Below are 24,746 nucleotides of genomic sequence, written 5' to 3'. Positions count from 1 at the left end.
ATATTCATGTCAATGTGATTGAACTCTGAGTTGCAGAGAATACCTATAAAATACTAGATTGTGGTTCATTGTGTACAGTCATTTTGTATAGTCATTTACTTGGCTTCATTGGTAAGGCTGCTGAATGATGTTCCAGCTCTCATGGTCACAATACTATAAGCTGTCGCAACTGCACTAACAACTTTTTCTGCAAAAGCCAGTGTACAGTTGTGTGATAACAACAGTCCATACTTCTCATTAAAGTTTAAGTACTTACTTGATTGACCTAAACTCAAACATTGTTTTCAAAGTACTTTTTAATGTCAAATTTGTTTACCACAGTTTTTTGTCGTTGTCAACCAACAAAAGCAAGACTCAGATCAGGAGTTCCCAATATAATTACTAATGCCCTTTATATGTTCGTAATACTACACAAACATGAAATAAACAATACTTAGAGGTTTTCACCCAATTAGCCTGGTACACACAAAGAAGTTCACCATGAATATACCATTGTATTTATTCCATTGCTTTGATTGGAAAGGATACTCCATATTGAGGTATAAAGAGGTACAGTTTGTATTGACTGATATATTACTATTTTCATTTATAGATGAGAAAAATGAGGCAAAGAAAGCCTAACTGATTGCTTGAAAAAAACCATGCAGTGGCAAAGCCAGGAAGAGCTACAACAAATTCCTCACTCTCAATTCAGTAATCACTTTACATTGCCTTCTCAGAACTATTTTTCAATGGTAATACTTTTTCTGAATTGTTTATTTTATTTAATAACAATATTTTCTTTAAATACGACTGACAATGCTCATTAAAAAGATGCTGACCTGTAAATGAAGGAAACTGCAAATATAATAGCAAAACCATATATGAAAATGAACATTTGTAAAGTGGAAGGGTTAGTACAAATTGAACACATTTCCATATTGAGAAGAGAACCAGCCGTATTTTTCCCTGATGATGTAGTTTCGTGAACATCTTTTTCCACAAATGATTGATTGAATAAATATTTATTCATAAACTATATTTGTGACTTAAGACAACAAGTTGCATAGATTGGTTTCATTTATACTACATCATACAAGAGGTATTGCAATAATTTATATCATGCCAAGTCTAAGTCCCATTAGATTTTCCTTATTATACTTGACTAAAGCTGAAGACTATCCAAAACAGCAATTCTGAATGCTTTCTATTTGTTGCGTAAATAACTATCTTCCTCCCAGATCCCCTCCTCTAACTTTCCCTTTCTCAAAGCATTTATGCATAAGCCTAGTCCTATTTGCTTTATTTGAACTTGGGCATACACTGAAGCATATTCTTGGGCCATGGCCTAAATGACTACAGACTCAGTCATTTTGCTGCAAACATAAAGGTCAGCTTTCTCTAGCGTATATGAAAGTACACTCCCAGTTCAGCAGATACTGGCCATCCTAATGTTTCCTCAATAAACCTATGTAGCATCTCCCCTAAAAGTCCTGTCAGTCTTGAAGCACAGCCCCAATTCATTTCTAGAAATAATTTTCATCACAACAGCAAGATGGACTGCTATCATTAGCAAGTGTCACAACTGACGTGTTACATTAAGCAACACTGTTCTCTCGTTACTATTATGAAAACCAAAAGAAAGCTTGAACTGACAGGAATATTCACTGTTAATTCAAGCATCTGTAGACTCTCTGAATAACTGAAACATAAGTTGCTAGCAAAAAACCTACAAAAAGTTTCTAAGTAGTTAGGTACATCTCTTAATAAAAGAACAATCTAAAACTGTGGCATGACAGCAACATTTTAAAATAGCTTCCAATCTTCACGTTAAAAAGAGTATTAGAAAGATGCACATAACAGGAAAACTAATTAATAAGTACTTACAAATACACGAGAAAATCAGCCCCAGCTCCCAGAAATCACTGGTAAGTTGCTTTTGAATTCATGAAACTGACCTGAAAACGTAAAAGGAAAAAAAGTTGAAACAAAAGAAAGTCCAGACTGATAAATGTTACTTTTCTATTATTATAGAATAGTTACGATTTTTAACTATGAACTAAATAGAACAGAAGACTGTTGTCACTATTTCAGCCATGTAATTTACACAGAATTTGTTTCCAGGAAGCCAATACCAAGAGAAACAATTATTTCATTGTTCTGCATCTCACACCATAGCAACTCAGTCCATTACAGCTTCTAAGAACTGTCATAAATGCAAGCATGGTTATCTTTTAATAAGGAAAATAGCTGTGAGGGCTTTTTTGGCTGGTTGGGGTTTCTTGTTGGGTTTTTTCCTTGTTTTTTTTGTTTTCAAGTGTTACAGAACATTCATTACTTTTTTAAAGTATTTTGTTAACAGCATTTTGCAGCTTAACTGGTGTAAAATAATATTGTTTAGGTGTGTTTAACTGGAACCCATCTAAGGCAAAATTCATACAGAAAAAAAGACTAACAATTTTGTTCTCCTACGGTCTAGATCCCAGTTAGAAGCTTAGCCTAAGTACAATGCTTTCACTATAAGGCATGATTAAATCCAACATTCTTTTTCCTGCATACCCCTCAGTTCTAGTTGGAAAGGTAACAGATGCAACTCAAACCCACAGAGCTCGCCTTATAAAATTCTTTAACTAGCACAATGACTCACTTTATGCCTCTAAATATCCATGGTTTCCTCTCTCCAGAACCCCCATGCATTAGAAGGTAGTTCAGTAGTTTATTTTTATTGTTTGGTCTACGTACAGCACATTTTTAGTTCTTATGAAAACAAAGAAACTTTGTTGTACAGCCCTTGTTTTCTTTCCAAAATGTGAGGATGGATATGGGTAACATTAAACTGAAAATAGTAATGAAGCCTGGGCAACTAGTTTAGGTCAAAACCTTTTTGTTCTCTGGGAGCTATCTGATTAATTTGCAGTTCATAAAACAGTGGGTGTAAGCTCAGTTTAAAAACATGTAACTATATTTAAGATGAAATCATCATTTTTGTTAGCCTGCAGTAATCTTTAAGAAACACCTTCCCACAACATTTCTGTATCCTAAAGTGCACCAGCCAGTACTGCACATTGCCTAGAGACAAGGAGAGATTACCAAACTTATCTTGATGTAGAATATCCTCCTTATTTCATACACCCACCCTGAAGTGCATATTATTCATTCCAACCAAGCCCTCCCCCAACCCAAAAGTACACATTTAATTGTGTCTTCTCTCCTGTAATACCAACAGAGAGTCAACAAATCTCATTTCCTATATCAATGCAGTGTTATTATGTATTTTAAAAGCAAGTCTGAATCTCATTATCAGCTGATTTATGCCATTAGTGTGCTTTGGAGCCACCAATTAAACAAGGACAGTGGTTCATAAGGTCACAGTTAATTAATCTGAAAGAGTATAAATACACTTTAATGCACACCACCTCATGTAGAGAATTTAGGAACAAAGCACCAAACCTTTATTCTGGGCAAGCAATTAAGGGGAAAGGTTAAATATACAAAATTTTAAATTTAGCTTTAGCACTCTGTTAATCTATCAGGAAAAAAGTTCAGTTTGGTAAAAAATCCTGTGGAATAATATGTATGTGAAGCCTTGATTCTTATAGCAACAGTGCAAGTGAGGGAGAAGGCAGAACAGGGCTAACCATACCCAGTGATTCTGAGCAAACGAAGGCTTGTTGCTCAGATCACATCTCAGAACTGGGAATCAGCTGCAGGCTTATCCATTACGTAGCTGGTCAGGGTGGAAAAAACAAAAACAAAAAACCCAACCCCAAACAGCTCAGTCTATTCAAAACAGACTCATCTGAGCTAGTCTGTTGTATTTAGTATGTAATACAAAACTGGCTTTTCCTTCAACCACATTCCCTTAGTATATTTAATTAAAAAGTGCAATCAAGTAAGTGTTCAGTAATAGCAGTAGTCTACTAACAGGACCAGAGTGTAAGTAAAATGCTGAAAACAATCTATTTGACCAGAAATAGTTATTCACAGTGGGAATTCAAGTATGAGGTACCTGGGGTTTACATGGAAGAAAATGATACCTGTTTCTTACTGCCTTGACTCATTTTACCTTGCACAGTTCCTTGCTCAAAAGATAGACGATATAACTAACACACACACACACACACACACAAAACAAAAGTAAACCTCGTGACCTAATTAGATGAAGTAGTTGGTAACTATTTTTTTTTTCTCTTTTACACTTGTAGTCCTATATTCTATAGCCTCACATTACTTTAGTTCTTTTTAGCTTTCCAGGTAATTTTTCTTAAACCGAAAACTGTTTTCTTACCCATGTAGAAAACCCTCTGTCCATCAAACACTAACATCGTAAAGTTTAATACAAAATTTCTATCAGGTGTATCCTAGACAAATTGTATAATTAAATATAAATTTATTACTTAAATAAAATAGACCAAGGACTAATACTATACAGGTCAGTAGATGTTCCATGTAGGTTTTTATACCTGTCTCTTTTATCAATAAAAGACTTGCATCATGTTTTTAAAGGTGTTTGGAAGGCCAGCTCCCACTGATTTTGAGAAGAAAGACCTAACCCTTTCAGAAGTCTGGCTCTTATTCTATTAGCTTAAACCATTTATACTTTCGTTTCAGATGTCTCGAGTTGAACTCCAAGTATTCTGTTGATTTAACTGGTACAAGTCCCACCAGAAACTTCACTCAGATATTTTGCAGTTGAAATGCTCTCAAAATGTTCTCAATACCTGCAATGTCTGCAGGTATTTCAGATGCTTGTTTGGAAAGTTGCTAGCACCCATATCAAAGACTGGGTCTCCCAGCCCCACTATGAAAGGCGAAAAATAAAGCAGTAAGAGCAACTTATGCTCTGATTTCAGGTACCTTTGCCAAAAGAAGCTTCATACTTAAATCGGCGCATAGCATGAAGCAAACGAAAAAGGTTACATTCCCTTTTTCCTGTACTATAGCTGACTTTCTGTTCTACCACTGTTAAAATGCCAAAACTTTTGACAGCAGAGGAAAAACACAGTGCAAAGACCTAAATCTGTGTACCAAGTGCCTCCAGTGCTCTGGTACTAATCAGCATTTCAACCTACAAGCTGTAGCACGGCTGCAAGGCAGGGGAACTGAGGCAAAAGCAGATGCAATACAGCAGATCTGTATGAAATTACCGGCTATACTTCTGTGATACTTGCTGTTGAAAACACCCAGAGGTGACACACCATGGACTCCCAAGTCTTGGAAAGCAGAATAAAAAAAAATACAAACAACACAAACTGTCAACATCATGAAAACAATGAACCACAAAGACAGGAATTTACAAAAGGACCTAAGGGTTCAGGCAACCCGCTTTCAATGAAAATAGCAAAGGTTGATTATCATCTTGTTTGCCTCAAAAATTCCATTTTAGAAAACCATAAAAAGGTTACATTTTAAATGAAAAGGTTCGCTCAAAAGCAAACATCATAGCAGTTTTCATGGTTTTGACTGTTTGTTTGTTTGTTTGGGGTTGTTTTTTTCAAACAGGAAAAGGCATCCTAATGTCAGGTAACATGAAATAAGACGAAGGTCATGTCTGCAAACACCAGAAAGTCACAGGCCTGTCTTAAAAGAAGTGTTAATAAAGTTAACCATCTCTCATTGACTTGACTAAGAATCATGTACAGTCATCCAACAATTTCACAGAATCTTTCAAAATAACTCACTTTTCAAAAAGCTAAGCTTTTGCTTGTCTTGCAAACACATATTGACACCAAGAGAATGCTGGACACAAAACAGATTATGCACATCACTAAATGACTGCAGGATCTTATATGCCCTAAGTGTTATGAACCAAACAAAATTCCATAAATAGCCAAAAGTCACTTATAAAATAGTCCTCTCTTCACCCAAACATCATCAGCTCTAATAATTCCAAGAGATTTTAGTTTTCAGAACATAAAAAGTTTCACCACTTTTGGAAAGAAGAAAATAAGTTACTCATTTTATAAAATCTTTAAATAAAATATTCTCATCCTTCTAAGATAGAGCCTCTACAGGTAGTCTGTATTTTCTGTGCACAGTCATCAGTGAGCACGAAGGAAGCCTGCAAGTAAAAAATGGAAGCAGTTATTTAGTAAAAAACATGGCATCATGTTATATCATTTGAGAATGTGGCCTATCATTGTGGGCTGCTGGGACTAAAATATGTACCATTCAACAGCTGTTAAAAAACTATTTTCAGAATTATAGCATGATGTGAAATGAGAAAAAGGAATAATACAGAAATGAAACTATACATTTAGGGCCTGAATCACATAGCAATTTCACACCCTGAAATGTGCAAAATTTCACAATTAAAACATTAATGACCTGCAAGCCCCTAGCCACAATCACAAAAATGAAGGAGGCAGTAGGCTGATTATGATGAGATCCTTTGAGTTGGAATTCTAAAACTATTACTTAATTCAGGTAAAGGGCACAGTTTCAAGATGATTCAATAAAAAATGTTTTACTTACACACAGAAAACTCTTTATACGTGATCATTTTGAAACAGGAAAGTAAACACAATAATTAACCACTATAGATGAGACTTTCTACAAGGGAGATGAGGAAATTCCTGTTATCTTCCCTTTGTGTCACTTCTCTTCAATGGCCCGGCATTGTATTTTACTGCCTTTGCTGGCTTGTTTACTCTCCTTGGTTCCATGCATTAGCAAAAAACAAAAAACCAAACAACAATAACAAAAAAACCCAGCCAAACCAAAACAACCACAATGCTGTTTCCCTATTGCTTTTTATTTTAGAATAGTCCCTCTGAAATGATCCTCATTTGGACTTTTGTACCCTGTAGCAGAGATTGCAGCCAAATGATCTATCAAAGGAGGAATCAGAGCATACCACCTGTTACGCCAGTGGTCATTTTAAAACACATGTTGCATCACAGTGAGGTAAGAACAGCACAGTACATGCAATGTAAAAATTGGTCTCCAAAGTTTGTACTCAGTTGCTGCCTTTGCTATAGATTTTCTGCTCAACCTTCAGCAAAAGTGTTTCTTTGTGCTTCTTAGTTCCTTATTCACAGAAAGGAGCTACTATTTCTTCCTTCTGTAACGGTGATGCTTTACAATTCTACATACCAGAAGCTGTGATGTTGTTATTACAGAGACGAGGCTCAAAAAAAATACTTAAAATAGGATACATCTCCACAGAGTTTTGCAGGGAGATGTGAGCTCACTCTGCCCACACTCGGAGATGACTGGCCACAAACCCACTCTAATCCAGTTTAGCTATGGTTAGCGCTTACGTAAACTACATGACTTCCAGTTTAGAGCAACCTCACATCTGCCTACAAAAAGCATGTCGACATACACATACAATAGATGGTGTTTCTGTAAACTACCTCTTAAAAAAAGGAACCCCAGAAGCATCACCACTTTTGCCAAACCCCACAGCGTGGGTCATAAGAGAGTTGTTCCCTGTCTCTCCCAAAAGGTTATCACTCAGCAGTGGCACCTTATCTGGCAGCATTGTATTATATAACGGACTATAAGAGCTCCTTATGATCTCTTCTGTAAAGGCACAGGCATTTGCAAAATTGCATTATATCTTCAACAGGCAGCTCGTGAAGGTTTCTCTGCTGCGTGCCTGCATATCTATAAAGCATCCAATCACTACAGAACGTGAGCACAGAATACAAAATTAAGGTCTTTCCGCTGTATCACTTCGTAGCATAGCATCAGGTTAAGACTAAAAAGGATTTTGATGAAAAAAGTCCTGCACATGTACAACAACTAATTTAAATGTATTATTACACCTGCCACTAAAATTATACCTGAAAACACCAAAACCATCTAATTCACTGTGCAGATGAAAGAAATACCTAAATATGTGTTTATTCTTTCATATAAAAGGAAGGGGGCTAGCATTCCAGATCTGATAAGCTCTGTGCTCATACTTTCAAGCAAATAAGAACCACAAGACATACACCACGCTGCTTGGAAGGCTGAAGGGAGAGGAGGAATTCCAGTTATAACTCATGGGTTAGAGACAGCAAAAGCCTCCTCAGTGGCCCAGGGCAGGCTGGTAAGCACTGCTGGCTCCCTGCTCCCACATCAAGGGACTCAGGTTTCCCAGCAGTTCCTGCACCAGCCCACTGCCACTCACATGATGTAGCTATGACACAAAAAATACTTCGGAACTTCTTGTGAGCTACATGCCATTTTAATAGCCACAGGGTGGATCATTCCTAATCAATACGATTGAATTAGAGAAAACAGAGAAAGCTTTCAAAACGAGTATGTTTCTGTAGCGTTTACATATACAGATCCATGCACTGAAGGCACTGCAAGGCAAATCAAGCCCAGAACGAAAAGTTACAGCCACACAAGCCCCAGGAAGCATGACTGGTGTTCCAAATACCAGAAAACCTTCCAATATGTGGTACTGTTAGAAGGATAGATCAAATACAGAGAGAGTTTTACAGCAAATACAAACTGCACTTGAAAAGTTACTTTCTACACCTAGAGAAGCAGAGATGTGCAGAGGACACGGCTTGGAAATGGCATCCAGGGTCACTCTTCAGAGAGTCACATTTGTCACGCAACCGTGGAAGGCAACCACACAAAGACCAATATAGAAGCTCTGGCATTGATCTGCATTATAATATTTGGCAATTTTTTTCTCTTCTCTCTGTGCCTCAACTGTACTTTGGAATGATAGCTTTTTAATGTCTTCCTACATGTGTACAGGAACTTGCAACCATAACGGGGTCTCAGGATGCTACTGTAATACAATCTCACAAGGGTTCTCTGGATACAACTTTAACACAAAATAACAACAAAGTTTTTGTTTATTATATATTAATATTATTATTATTATGTAATAATTTCGTTATGCAAGAAGAACACACATACCAGGAGCTGTTAGCCTACCACATTGATGTATTTTTTCTTAGCAAATTGTATTAAAATTAACAATACTCTTAGTAGGTTTTGGCTCCCTTTATCTTTTGAATACATAACGTGTCAGGTTCCCTGCTTTTCCATATTCAGACCAATGTTTAAAGTAATTTTACTGAAGAATCGGCTTACTTTGTTTAAAAGAGGGTACGTTCTTTCAGCTCAGTCATATGACCAAAAAGGACAGTATAAAACATATAAAATGTTATTCAAACTGTAATTTAGCATGCAGTTAAGTCTCTTTAATGAACTTTGTGAGTTCTGGATTGACTAAACTGAAATTCAATTACAGAACAAAATGGAATTGCATTGATTTGTGATTCAAATCAACTATCTATATTTACAGGTACATATTCATTTTATCCCCAATTTTTTTATATATTATCTCTATATGTTTTTATATTTTATCTACACTTGCTGACCTCCTCTGAACAAACAAACAGTCTTTTTGGAAAGGAAAAAAAAACAAATTCCATTACTGTATTTTCCTTGCTAGACAAAGCATCAAGAATTATGTAGAGTTGGGAACAGTTAAATAACATAGGACGCTTTGAGTCATCACACATTACTGCTCAAAGTCTGAAGCTGTTGCACACAGACCACAGAAAGGATTTGGGACACGTCTTCATCAGGTTCTTTCACTGAATTTTGATTTGAACACCTACTAAATTGTACTTGTGCTACATTTACCAGATGCAAACTCCTTGGTACAATTTTTGATAGCGTAACACCTACATATGCATAGGCAAAGCTTGGAACAGTAACAAGGAACCTCTTAAACCAGAAACTAAAGCCCTCAAGCAAAGAGATATATATGGGGGAGGTGGGGGAAGTGGTAATTGTGAAAGCCCAGTTTTACCATTATTTCCAACAGCTACAAATGGTAAGATAGCTGAAATGTCTCCCTGATATTTTAGAGATATCAACAATAATACTAGTGCATGGGAACACTTTACCATAATTAAAATTCCAGCATAAATACCATACAGCACTTGGATTTGAAAATTCCCTGAAAATTGGAGATTCAACCTGTCACAACTGCAGTGCACTACACAATAAAAAAAAAAAAGAGATTGGTGGATTTGATTAAAAAAAAAAAAAAAAGAAGAAGAAAAAGAAAAATGCAACAATGTACCCTTACCTTCAGAATTTAATGTAAGCAGGCTGTGAGCCAAATGACCAGGAGCTAAGTCAGCTGTACACAAATCCACTTTTTTTTTCGACAAATCTATTTTGTAATATTACAATATAAGTGTGCCATTTGCTCCCATTGAAACTAGTGTTAATCCAGACAAAATATTGGGGTTCTGTATTGGAGAGTAATATTCCATATTATGAAGCTCAGATTTTCAAAGCTAGTTAAGTAGGACATAAAAATCAATTAGAAAGCCTTAAGAATGTCTGCCTTCAGGTCTACTTCTCTGGATTCCCTGAGGGACAAAATCTCCTTACTACATATCTTGGGTTTTTTTCCGGAAACCCTGAAACATAATAATTATAGCTTAAATCTTTTCTTTCTTTTTTTTTTTTTTTTTTTTTTTTTAAAAAGTCCTCTTATACTAACTTCCTCTCTCAGCTCCAGTTTTTGAAATTCATTTCTCCTGACACTATAACCAGAGAAAAGAAGGTCCAGGTACTCTCATTTTAGTTTCACTTTAGAAGAATCATAAGTAAATAAAACTTCTTTCTTCAAGGATCGATTCAGTCAATCAGAATCCCATCTTACATACATATCCTCTGTCAGAAAACAGTTCCCCAAGTGTGTGGCACAAAGTGCTACCAGCAAGGATATGGCTTTGTATTCTGCCCAAAGGACCATTCTATTTGTGATTATCTGCAATAATCAGTCCTGAAGATAATTAACTCTCACCTGCTGGACAAATAAATCACATAAAAAATATGAACTGCATTACCTCACCAAGCCCTCAAAACAAAAACCTCTCAGCCTCCTTTCAGTCTCTCCTAAAGCATGACTACTTCATTAGTCAAAAAAGCAAGCAAAAAATTATGTTTAATTAAGGAAAAAGTACACCTTGAAACAGAAATTTGCCTTCAATGGTGAAGCTATCAGTTTGATAAGAATTCAAGCTTTGGAGACAACCAGGTGAAGCCCTAGTTTCTTCTGATTTTCACCTATGACATCTCTGTCAAAATCTTGTTTGTGATTTTGAACAATACTTGTTCTTGTTGCCTATCATCTAAAGATTTTGATTTCCTATTTTTTCTGCAACATTGACCTCTGCAAGATATTTTGAAACCAGAACTGAAATATGTTCACCATAGATAGAAATCCTTGCAGGCAATACTGCCCATCAAATAAATGATACACCGACCCCTAACTCCAATTTATGTTAAGTCTAGTCATGGGTACTAGCAGTCAAGCAGGTTAAAATGCTAAAGCACTACCTTCTATCAGTCCATAAAGATCAGTCTTATGTTCACAGTCTGGTTTTTGTACTGTGTATAGAGATCACATATTAGTAAACTGTGGATCTTGGAGCCAGAGGTGCCCTGCACTTTTGGACACACCGTCCTAAGCTACAAACTTGAAGGCAGGTTTGGGGGAAGGGTTCTGGTTTTTGCATGCTGAAAATGATTCCTAGCCTCTTTAGGTAGTCGTATAAAACCGTATCTCCGGGCATTTACTAGTATTGCTCAACATCTATGAGCCTCAGGCTATCTGCACCTGCCCTCAGCATGATACTGACAGGCAGCAATGAAAAGCTGATGGCTAGAGGGGTGGCTACTAGGTGCTTTGCATATGATATTTCAAAAATGTAAATGGAATACTGATCTTAAAACAAAACAAAATTAAAAAATCACACACTCAAAAAGTTGGCATTAATCTGGATAACAAACCTAAAAGTTTCACCAAATTAACTCATCAGCCTGACATGTTTCATTACAAGATCTTATCATTGGTTTAACTAAACAAAAGAAAATGAAGGAGGAAAGGAAAATATACAAGGAATAACTTAAATTTCTTTTTAAAAGAAAGTTCTTTAGGAAGTGCTTCAGATATGTTTCTTGTGCTAAATGAAGCAGCTATTGCTGTGGAATTTTAGGGTGGTGTTTTCTCCATTTTCTTTTTAACGAACACCAGAGTGAACATTACAGCAACATCCATCAGAAATCATTAGAGCACAAGTTATAACTACTCCCTGGCAACTATAAAGTATGTAGGCTTTTTTCTTTTTTTTTTTTTTTTTTTTGTAAAATTTTCCGATTCCTCTATTTTACTTAACTAGAGATACTTTGCTGCTTTGAGCTAGAAATTTCTCTTTTTCCAGGTGACCCTGCCCTTTTTTTGTGGCATATGCACCCTCTGGAATGCAGTGCAAAGTTAATTACTTATGTATAAGTAAACATAAGAAAACTTTCTGGGAAATCAAGGAAAAATAAAATGTTTAAAATCTTAGCCAATGCCACTCTCAAGAACCAAAATGATATTCATAGATCTTTCCCACTTGACAAAGTTTTTAATCCTTATTCTTCTCTTTCTTCATTTAAGAAACTGTAAAATGTTATACTTCCAATGATCACGTTTATAATTTCAGTTATTTTATTGCTAACTACTCCTTGCTTCCAAATAACTTAATCTGCTTTCTTTCCAACCAAGGGCATTAGGGTGACACTGCAGGTCACAGCTATGTTCAAGGTCCTGTTGTTCTCAGTGCAGTGTAAATTGCCATAAAGGGTCTTACAAGTGTAGAGTTCTAAGAGGACATGCATTCTGAAAACATCAGCAAACACACTGTTCAGTGTGAATAAATATGGTCCCTCAAAGAAAAATATCAAACCCTAGGGACTCCCCTGAGTTCACAGGAAGGCATGGCTATTTTTGGAGCACAGGGTTAAAACCTGGCTGTACTTGATGCATCGCAGAACAATGACGATTTTAATGGATCTAGGATTTTGCTGTTTATTCTGTCACCCCAGTGAGGTAATAAACCTCTCAGAAATTTTCAGAACTTGGCTGAATTATCAATAGCTGATAATTCACTGCAAAGTCAGACACTACTATTAGTAATCACCACAAGAATATATTGTGCACCTATATAATGTTTCAAGATGAAATTTTAAAGTACCTTACAAGACAATAAATATTTAAAAATACAACAGTTGGATGATATTTTCCCCTGTACTGAGTGCCAACATAAAGTTGGTGGAACTTTTAAACCATAATTTGAGGATCTAGGAGGAAGATCAAGCAACACACATTTCTACTACCAACATCCTGTACTGGGGTCATTTGTGCAATTAAGCAACACCTTAATAGCAAGTCACCTCCTTGAAAATCAGCAAATAAGATTCCACTCAATAAGATCAGAGACAGCAGAATCCCAGTCTAAGCCATGTAGAGCTTTGCAAAAATCAGTAAAAACACTATTAAAACATTTTAAAAGTTATAAGTATAAAAAAATACATTACTCTGAGATGAATCCTCTCTGTAAGCATGCTGACTCCGATTTTAAAATCCCAAGTTGCTTAAGCGCATGTACAAAAATTAAGACATAATTACCTAAAAAAATTTACAAAGTGGCTCAATGCCAACAAGAGAGTCTCCCATCAATCATATATGATACTCTTCTTGATATCTCTCCCTACCTGGAGAAGCAGCTGTGCTCTACAGCAAGTCCCAACAATCTTTAAAACCTGGCTCCTGCAGACACAGTAAGAGGGTCTAAAAACAACCAATTAGGCCCTTCTAGTTTTGTTCACTGTTATATGGCAACATAAGAAGCAGGGTTCTCACATTTTATGAAACTCAAATTTAACAGCATTTCACAGTTGCACCTGTCCGATCCTACAGAAGCCAAAGAACTTGCATGATATACGTGATGGCTATACTCGGCCTCATTATCTCAACTATGCCTCACCCAAGATGTATTTCAACAAGCTGACCCTATAATCACACCACAGTCAATGGTGAAACTTTCAATTATTTCAATGACAATAACAACTAGAGTTTCAGACAAGGGTAATACTATTCTTGTGTAAAAACTGGAAGCAAATACTAACATCGCTAGGTTCTCTAACATCACTAGGATTTAGCAAACGTATCATACAAATGCAAGAAAAAAAATCATATGCAGAACACTTCATTCAAATATGTACGAAGTCCTCTGTGATTACAGCACACAAACTACTGCTATGCTGTTATTAGGGCTGGCTGGAAGGTATTAAAATTAAAAGTCAAATTTTAACATTGCAGAAGCAAATCGGTCAACACTTCAAACTTGTATGGACTTACTTTATGAAATCAAGCAACATTAGGGGAGTTATAAAATGTGCTGTGTGACCTGCTATTTAATTTTTTAGTTTCTCTACTCTCTAAATGTGGCCTGTCCAAATTCCTCCAATGGGAAAATCTTCCAAAAGAACAGACCACTCTTGACCCATCTCAGACTAGGTGTGGAAAATAAATATCATCGTTATACATCTGAACCCAAAATGTAGGATATATTCATATTGTAGGAGAATTATACATTAACACACACTGTGAAAACTGAGCACGCTGGGAAAATATCAAGCTACTCAAACAAAACCACTCTTGTTCATAATTTAGTTTTTCCATTTTGGAAACATAATTTGGCACCCTTTATATTAGGCCCAAGTATTGTGAGTTTCAGATACTCCTACAGAGAAGCTAAGTGGGTTTTATTCAGCTACATGCAAAGAAATATATGGTTCTTTCTTTTCTGTATCTGAAAATAACTTGTCCACTCTGATAAAAAGTATGCTGCTAGAGAGGTTGGCAATTAAGCCTTTGGAGTTTGCCATCCATTAAAACTTGGTGATCCTACCCTAAGTGCTTCACCATCAGAACCATCTGGTGTTCTTTCTGCACAATTACCAAAATACAGAACATATTTTGACTTGGCACTTGCATTTGGTAGACACTTTAGTCATTTTATAAGCAACAAGACAGCATCTTGCCAAAGCACGGCCTCAAAAGAAAATTTCAACACACCAGAATCTGACTTCTATCCTAGAAAGTCCTACCAGAATAGAAAGAAGGAACGTCTGCATCTTCAGCTAATGTCCTCACCTTCACATACAAAACACCTCTTTACCAGTTTTGTTACTCTGTGTTTCCTCTATATGTTGATGATTCAGGGCATTATCTAACAGATTAGGGGTAAAGTGAATTGCCTCTAGTTTGAGGCTCAGTTTCTTTTAAGAAGTCTGGCTTTGAAATCAAACAAATGATCCACCAGAAATTAAACAATTAGAAGTAAAAGGAACCAAAGCCATTTCACAATGATACTCTGAAGAACAATATCAAGAATATTTCGCATCAGACTCTCCCACCATATTTTATTCAGTGCCTGCACATACACTAATAATACGAGCACAGCTCTAAATGTAGGAAAGTCTGAAAAACAAAGGGAGAAGACAGGAATACAGACTACTCTGGAATACTTTTGAATGATACTAGACTTCTTTTTGGCTCTTAGTTTTCAAGATCTACATAAAAGAAAACATGATGAGAACATCAAACATACTTCCAAGAGCATTAATAAGTCTCTCTTGCAGATTGCCTTTAATTCACTTATTTTTCTCATTTCTGCCAGTCAAATTTGAGGCAAAAGGTGAAGATTTCTATGCAGTAATGATGTTATTCTCAGCTTTCTCAGGACAGTATGGATAGCATGAAAAAAAATCAGAGAGCTCAACTGAAGTGATGACCAATAATTCTCAAATCGAGACATTTCAGTTACTCTTGGGAATTCTGAGGATAGGTCTAGATTTAACGTCTCTCACCTCCAAGCATACCATATTCAAGGACACAAAATGATGCAAACCTATTGGAACATATACTCTAAGGAATTTACTTTATATATTACCCTAGGTGGGAAAAAATGCTTCTCTCAAAGACTTCTACTTATTGAACATAGCATTAGTCTGGTTGGTTTCAAAATGGGTCAGCTGCTCTGAAATTAGTGAAAACATATGAAAAAACCAACAGGCAAATAGTTTTAAAAATAGCGCAGCATAGAAAATATATCTCAAATGACAACTACAAGTTTCACAGCAAACAAATAAGCTGCTGCACTCCATATGGCACAGAAACTTTTGAAGTACCACAATAATATATAAACCAGAAAACACAGGTTTTCAAATCAAAATGATCCTATGAGAACATGGATTTGCACCCATCAAAATTTTCATAGATATAAATTGGACTGATACAGTAAAAGAATAACAGATTAGATAATTGTAGACATGGAGAACTGAACAAAATTTTACCAAAAAATTAGTAAGAATGTTATGTAAGAAATTTGGATGGAAATTAAACAAGCTATTATTACAAGTAACTTTTCAAGGTTAGTCCCCCCAACAAAACAACATTCTGAAGAAACAAATTTAATGAAATTATAATAGTAAGATGCAAAGAAGAGATGGAGAAAATATGTAATCACACAAAAATATATCTGCACAATAGTAAAAGGCAGTGGAACTAATGAAAGTGAGAAATTAGAAACAGTCAATTTGGTGAAGAGATCTATGTGTGCATATGGCAATCTGAGGAATCACAATTGTGTTCATCCTTACTAGACAAGCCGTCAGACAGACAAAATGTAATATATGAGCAAGTAAATAAACATTTGACTACACAGAGTGTCATTCTCATTGGGTGACACTCCAAAGAGTATATGTCTCCTCTGTTGGCAAAAACAAACTGCACATTACATCCTTATTTTTATACAGCATCTTAGAGCAGATTTCCTAACATCAGAGATTTAAAAAACAAATATGGTTTATTTATTTCCCGCAGGTTTTTTTCCCTTTAATTTTATCATGGCTAACAATATTGTAACAAGTAGCAAATTGCTATCAAGTCATATTCTCGTATTTTTTGAGCATCAGCATGACTTTCTTAAGTCTCTACAAACAAGTGAAAAGAAGAAAAGTATTTACTTGCAGGAAGGATAATCAAATTACTGCCACCTTACAAAAGCGTTATGGGGTGTCTCTGTTATTTCAACTACTGTCATCACTGTAACATGTAACAAACACAATGTGATGATAATATGCCATCCCCAAAAGGAACAATCAAATCAAAATGCATAACAGTTAAGAGGGAGATCATTCAACTTATGCCTTAGAATCCTGAGCAACTGCTATAACATCAGAAAAACTTTCACAGGGAAAGATGTTGGTGCTTTCAGGCCAGTGGAATTAATATTTTGGTTTAAATTGCACAGCATCTAGAAAAGGCCAAACACAATGGAGCAGATTCACTTCAGTTTTGTTACATATTAACTTCACAGAAACACTGGACTCTCATTTGCTATGAGACAAAGTAATTAGGTCTAATGTCTACATTAAAAAAAAAAAAGAGACATCCTAACATCTCCATCTCACTTTAAAAAAAATCCATAGATGATAGGTCCTTGCTTTACTTTTTCTAATAAAACTAGCAGTTCACCATTTATAAAAGTGATACATTCTGGCATATTTTTGATGCAAATTCTGTACAAGCAATGACATGAGATAGTAGGAGACCTAAATTCCTCAAGCACGTTAAGACTGAGTTGCCAGCTCTGAAAAACAGACAGTTTTTGCAAAGCATATGAGCTAGTCATGAGCCCAGCGCATGGTTGTTTCTTACAGTTGTGCTCTAATGAAAGTGAGGAGAAGCTGGTGGATATAAACGGAGCAAGATATATTGTCTGGCCCTATTCTTACCTACCCAAATGGGAACAGGACCCAGCAGAGATTTCCCAAGTCCTCCCCATGCACAAATAAATGCATTTCTATACATTTTGGCCTTCACGACTGTGAATCAGAAACCAGGATCAGCCCAGAAATAACTGCAGTCTGCTTTTCACAGAAACATAATTTTCTTGTTATGCCTTGCTATAGTTATATATCTTGTGATGTTATTCTTGCCACATCCTAAAAATCTGCATCACTTTTTTTTTGCTTCAGGATGAATTCTGCCTTCAGCTGCAAACTAGGAGTTCCCACAGAAGCCACGGTGGTTGCACACTGGTGTACCAGGAAAAAGAGAACTCACCCTTCGAGTTAATCATATCCTATGTATTAACATACTTTTATAGTAATATAATACACACAGTTTATGTTGTGATTTAAGAATTAAAACCTAGTCATATGTAAAATTAGGCCATTCAAGGAATAACTGCCAAATAAGTTGGAATTAGAGCTGTATATGAACCATTCAATGCTTGCACTTGCATCAGTGAACTGGAAAAGCTCAGTAAGCCAGCAAGGCTTAGGTACAGAAGCTGACACTCCAGAAGTGTCCACAATCCCCTCTCCTTTAAACAATTAAAACTATCCTGCCATTTAATGGCAAGGAACAGGGAAGGAGCAAAGGGGAAAAAGGAAGGAAAGGATAAGGAAATAAATCCTTAACAGTATAACCCAGAAGGATAATTTTTTTTCAGGGTCTGGTCAAAAATTATTCCATTCTGTTTAATTCTGAATGCATCTGAAGTTCCACCTTGCCTAATAATTAATTATAATACAAAACTGTATGAGAGAAGATAACACCTTTTCTAAACCTCAAATAAAAAAAAGCTGAAGTCCGCCAATAACAAAATATATTTAGCTTATTCTAATATGTGTTTCTCAGCTTCCCATATACTTATTAGGAAGCACTTCCATCACCATCTGGCTGCAAAACCTCTGTATTGAACTAAATATGCTATTTTTCACTAAACTCAGTGTAGACATTTTCCTGGAATTTAGACCTGCAAGTCAGTCACATGACAAAGTAATCTAAAATATCATCAACTGATCCATATATGATCAGGTTACAGCCATCCATATTAGTCTTAGAGAATTACTGTGTTGCTCATGCTCTGGCATCAGCAGTCTTTAGTTTATTTTTCTAGCTACTTGGCTGTCAGTTAGAATGAAATTTTCATCGGTTCTTTTGATGAACAGAGAATATAAAAGCTGAGCTATGTCATCTATGACAGACCAACTGCTTTTGGGGGTATTATTTTAGTTAACAGACTATATAATGTCAAATTATACAACATATTTATACACATATATTTACATTCACAACTAGCCAGATACACACAAACTACTCCTGAACTGAGACGTATTCAAGAAAAACAAGAACATGACTGTCTACCTTTCTTCAACTTTTAAAATCCTAAGGGAATCTATAAGCTCTGTCTCTTCCCCCCCCCCCCCCCTTTTTTTGTCCCTCCCTTTTATGAACAGAAATCCTGTCCCACCAATATATTTTTGGCCAGACTACTGCATTTCAAAACTGCCCTTTGACTTTGGGATACTGTTTTTAATACAGAACAGAACTCTGTTCCTGTGGAAAGGCAGAAGACAATGCATAGAAGCAGGGACACAGGGAATCCTGAATATGCAAAAGAAAAAGATAGCCAAGTCTTTCAAGGAAAAGAAAGCCAAAATAAGAATACACACAACTGTACCAAACTGCAGCAGGTATTTAAAGATATGTAAAGTAAATCTGCTGTTAAAATAGCCACTAATTTTGTAAGACTCCGTCTTGAGATGACACTGATTTTCCTAAAGACAGTGCTGAAAACTGGTTCTACAGAGTCTCAAGCTTAACTCTAAAACCAAAAGCACACACAACTAATTTTGCATTGAAAATGTTGACATTTCATATCTTATGAGCTGCTGGAAATACACTGAACAAATTCCTTGAACTTGCAGGCTAGGTAATAGGAACAATCAACCAATAGCAAATTAATTCAAGTATGCAATTTTAACATAGCTTTAAAAAGAGAAAAATATAATCTATTATAAAGAGAGAAAAAAATATAACTGACACTAAAGAAAACAGCTGGGTTATGTAAGAGGCCTAAGAAAAAGCAACAGTAGCATATTTGGCCTGTTTCAGGCCCTTAGCAAAGGTTTTCACCCTCTAAAAAATGAATGGAAATTCACAAATTCAGACAGACATAAAATATATGAAATACATCTTTTCGCAGATGCAGATATATGGGATATGATATCTAAATATCTGTTTAATTACAGAGGAGACAGCATAGGGTAGGTATTTAACAAATCAGAGAAACCGAAATCTTATTGAAAGACCCTGTTCTTACTGGAAATCTGGACTGGCCAGATGCTGCTGCATAAATGGATTTAGCTGTTTGAGTATGCTACACAGTTTGAGGTGGTCTGGGGGAATAACAGGGTTGGTAGGACCACAGCCCTGATTAGAGGCCAGCATTGAGGACCTACAGCTTTGGTAGCTAGCAAAGCCATACAACTTCTGTATGGGCTGCAAGAGACAGTTGAGACGTACCACAGTTCATCCTCTGATTCTGTTCTTGCCATAAATGCCATGGAAATTCATTTGCACAGTTCCTGGCAAGCCTACTCCTATTTGCAAAGCAAATCTGTACCAATGTGGCTGCTGGGGAGAGTCAGAATGTGTGCAGGTGAAGAATTTGACTTTCCATCCTTAAATGCATTCAATTAGACTTGCTCAAGTGACATGCCTGAATGAACTACTCACCAAAACCGAGTAGCTTAAACAGCAAGTCAGTAGCCTTAGCTGGATGCAAAAGTGGATGAAAAGTGCCCGCACATGTGGAAGATGCATCAGAACTCTAAGCTAATACTTTCACAAGGCATCCCTCGGTTTGTCTAGTCTTACCTATATCTGTACCACAACTGTCTTTTAACATATGATTTGTTATAGACATCTGAAATGCCCTTATTTAACATCATGAGTACTCAAATAACCAGAAAAAAGTATTTTCACAGTAAAAGGATAGTAATATATGGCCAGGTGATGGCTCAAATCAAAACATTGATCCTTACTCTTTCAGTGCCAATAATATGAAAGATTAAATTGCTGATAGCACTCAAATACAGCAGTACTTTATTTTCAGACCTAAGGTATGTAAGATTTCTCCACCATAAAAATTGCAAGTAGAACACTTGTGAATTATGAAGGTCCTTCCTTTTTAAACAAATTTAGAAAATGTAATCATCCTTCACAGGTGAGATATTCTGTTTATTCTATGGAGAATCATTTCAGTCTAAATTAAACTCTTCAAATGGTTTTGATGATTGCTGCAATAAGGACACAACAGGGAAAAGATCTGGGAAGAGAATAACACATGTTAGATGAATGGCTGACAGAAATATTTCTAGTATATAAAAACCACTGGTTTGGGTTTTTTAACCAAATACCAGTATTATTTTTTCAAAGCATAAAAACTAATGCTGCTTATCTGTCCTAAGTAAAAATGCCAATCTGCACTCTCCTCTTTAATTATCTTCAATATGTACTGAGTACTTCAAAGATAAAAAAAAACCATAGGTCTTTGCAGCATTCAAAAAAAAAACAGTAGTGGTACCAAGACACCTTCTAGATAGCAGACTGTCAGAAAACCCTGCCCATTCACCATTTAAAAATGAGGCATTTTTGGGCATCTTGACCTTGAATAACCAAACACAAGGCAGAGTGAAAATGGCTTGTCTGTTAAAAATTTAAGACATAAGTCCTGCCACAAATTGCTTAGAAACTAAGCAACTCGGAATCTAAATTAGATTTTGATAAGACAAGTAGTGACAAAATGCAAAGAAAGAGGTTAAAAGTACAATACGAATCTCTGGCATTCTCTGTTTTTTCTGACCCTAACCTCAAACCTCACAGACAGAAAGAACATAACCAAATAGATGCCCATCAAAAAACTTGTGGAAAGGATTGTTTCATATGTTCCCCTCTTCCAAGCTGTCTCTAAATTCATACTTGTTTAACAGTGTGATTAAGAACACTACTGCCAGCAGTTATGGAAAATTCTAATATAAAGTCACAGATCTACACCATTACTGAAAAACAGGTGCAAGATATCCTACTACAGATTTGGGGGTTTTGTAGTATGACATGCCTGCCAGTTCATGACTTAAGTTATCTCAACAGCAAATATTTTTTAAGAGAAATCTCAAAAGAATAACCAGCAATACTGAAATCCAGGTGACTTAAACAGCTGTGTGAGGCACCCTATAAGCTGTCTTTTTCAATTTGCTCATCCCGGTGCTAACACTCTCTTATTTCCAAGGAATACTCAATGATGCTTTAGGTACTGCTCAAGGTAAACTGTAGTAAAACTCTGTTTGTCAAGTGTCTTCTGTAAGAATCATTTGTCTTTCTTAACAACGTTTGCTTTCCATAGCAATGTACCCCTTGGAGGCTTTCTTGTACATACCAAGCAGTCAACAAGCAGTCTGAAGAAGATGGAGAAGACCAAGTGAGGCTCATTTCACCTCCCTGGATGATGTTCCTGTGGAGACTCTTTACAAAAGACAATGCAGCTCCAGGCTGCACCATTTGCATTATTTAGCCTCCTCTCTAATGAAGTCTCACTGAAACCAAAGTGTTCTTGCCAGTATAGTTGAAACGGGCACACTGACAAAGGTCACATCCAGACATACAAGGTTTTTGCATGGCAATGCTCAGCCTGCTGCTGGTCCCGAGAACTTTGCCAGTTTTATGGACAAGATTTGAGGTTTACTGTACAGCGTGGTCCCTGTCCTCTTCATTACAGTAGGATAATGGAGAACACAAGGTATGAGACCACTGGCAGACTCAAGGCAGAAGAGCTGAACTGCAGCTTAGGGTTAGACCCTTAAGGCAAGGGAAGGAACTAAGGAAAAGGATCTGGGACGTTGCTGTTGCTAGTAGATCAGTTTGTAGCATGGAGCTTTTGGAAGATAAGAGGTCCAACCTACATAAGGGTCATAGGCCTAAAGTTACCATTGTACATAATTAGGCAATAAGAAGCTTATTACATGCCTGATTGAGTACCTCATAATTAAGGGCTTGTTCCAAAGCCTGTTTAAGTCAACAGGAATCTTTCTATTGACTTCAAAGGGGCTTTTGATCAAGTCCTGCCTACTTAGTAGGATACCTCTCTCCCCATGTCATAACTTAGCAGTTGTGACCAGGAGGCACTCAAACTGACAGTCTAATGGCTTAACCACAAAAGTGCTGGTGAGAGGACACTTTCATTTAAGGACACTTGACCCCATTTTGTAACTCCAGCCAACTGCTGATATTCAGTACCCGGGACATCTACTTGGTCAGAAGAGAAGAAATTCATTGACATCACTTAAGGGAAAGGGTAGTACTGAGAGTAACTCTTGTGTTAACTGGGTCTAATTTTTGTTGAGGCCCATATAACATAGACTATTGGCACAGAATATGGAATGTATACACATATTTTTCAATCCAAACAAAAGAAGTGGAGGAATTACAAAGTTCTCTCTGATACACATAATACATTATTTATATGCTTCCCTGACCATTAGGCAGTATCACATAATAATCATTTATACAGTTACCTATTTCTGCATACATATTAATTCTGAAAATGCATACTGTGTGGCCACACTGTAACTTGTCACTGACAGACATTGTGGAAATCCCCCTTATTTCATGGATCATTGATCCAATGTGTAAATCCTTCTTAGCTTGCAAGCCATTGACCAGATAAACCATAAGGGCTCCAAAAGGAAAGAGCCTTTCTGGTCTGTCGAGCAAATTCAGCAGTAGCTCTACTTCATGTACAGCTGTACTTCATGTACAGCAGTAACATGTACTTCAAATCCACATGTGAAAACCTCTTTGAAATTAGGGTCCTGATCCTGCAAATCCTTATGCCCATAACATATAAGTCATCCCAATACAAGTCTAATATATTTATCAGGCACCCCTAGAAAAACAACATTGCACTATTCATGTTAAATGTTTGTTTCCAGAACCAAGACCTAAATACAATTGGAAGAATAGTGTCTAGAAATAATTCAGCCTTTTAAGATTTTCCACTCAAAATAAATAAATACTACGTACTACATGAAACAGAAAAAAAAATTGTAATTTTTTAAATTAATAAGTGGTAAAACTTGCATCTATATATACTGACTCTTTTAATTTGTGTACTCTCCTAGCTTTCAAAACAGCTAATTGGACTTTCCCACCATCTTTGATACTATTAAAAATCACAGATTTTAAGCCAATTCTGCAAATTTACAGCTATGATTCAGCAGCTGAATGTCTTTGAAAGCATATCTGCTAGTAATACAGACAATGCTCTTACAATAATATTTTGCCTTTAAGCATTTTGTTAGATAACCTATATTTTCCTTAATTTCAGATCTGAGGTGAATACAAATTCAGACTACAGAAACACAAATGTTATTTTCTGTGGTGCTGGCACACTGTTATTTTCCAGATCACCCTAACATGAGGTAACTATTATCGATTGTGAAAGCACAACAGGTGGGTCACATGAAAGGTCACATTAGTTTTGTTCACAGGGCCAAACAGAAGGTTTTCATTATCCTTAATAAAAACAGAAGCAAGTAATAAAATATATCATTGCAATAACATATCTCTCCATTCATATGCAATAACCTCATACATTAGATCCTACCATTTCAAAATACTGCTGTTGGCTCCAGCAGCATGATTATTTTTGCGGTTGCTACTTATAAAAATAATATTATAAATCATAGTTTGACTTGCAAATTTCCACACTGTTCTTTTGAACTGCTTTTTGAAATGTTTCTCTGGACAAACCTCCTCAAAGCATGAGTTCACTTAGAAATATTAAGCACTTTAAACGGTCAATAAGGCGGCAAAGATTTTTCGTAATTCCTGTCATTAGTGTAATAGCAAATCATGGTACCTAGAAGTAGTTAGGCACCTTGTTCAAATCCTGATGGTAAATTAAAGTAGAGTCATAACTCAGACATGGTATAAAAAAGTCAAAACATATTAGATCCTTTCACAACAGTCTTCAGGACAAACTGGTTGACCAGCTCCATTCTGCTTGCAACGCGCATGTATGTACACATACACACAC

At 36.2% G+C, this 24,746-nt stretch overlaps 1 protein-coding gene across 12 annotated transcripts in view; it reads right to left on the bottom strand.

Moving 5' to 3' along the window:
- Window positions 1-24,746, bottom strand: part of SOX6 (SRY-box transcription factor 6) — a 382,229-nt gene that overhangs the window by 327,512 nt on the left and 29,971 nt on the right. For all 12 annotated transcript variants that reach the window (XM_041129350.1, XM_041129355.1, XM_041129354.1 and 9 more), the window contains exon 2: window positions 1,867-1,937. The gene's annotated coding sequence lies outside the window, so the exon portion shown is untranslated. The remainder of the gene's footprint in view (window positions 1-1,866; window positions 1,938-24,746) is intronic.

Source organism: Aquila chrysaetos, chromosome 16 (genome assembly GCF_900496995.4).
Source record: "Aquila chrysaetos chrysaetos chromosome 16, bAquChr1.4, whole genome shotgun sequence".
Taxonomy (NCBI): domain Eukaryota; kingdom Metazoa; phylum Chordata; class Aves; order Accipitriformes; family Accipitridae; genus Aquila; species Aquila chrysaetos.
Note: the sequence above shows the minus strand (reverse complement) of the source record. Positions and strands in the feature narration are given on the sequence as shown.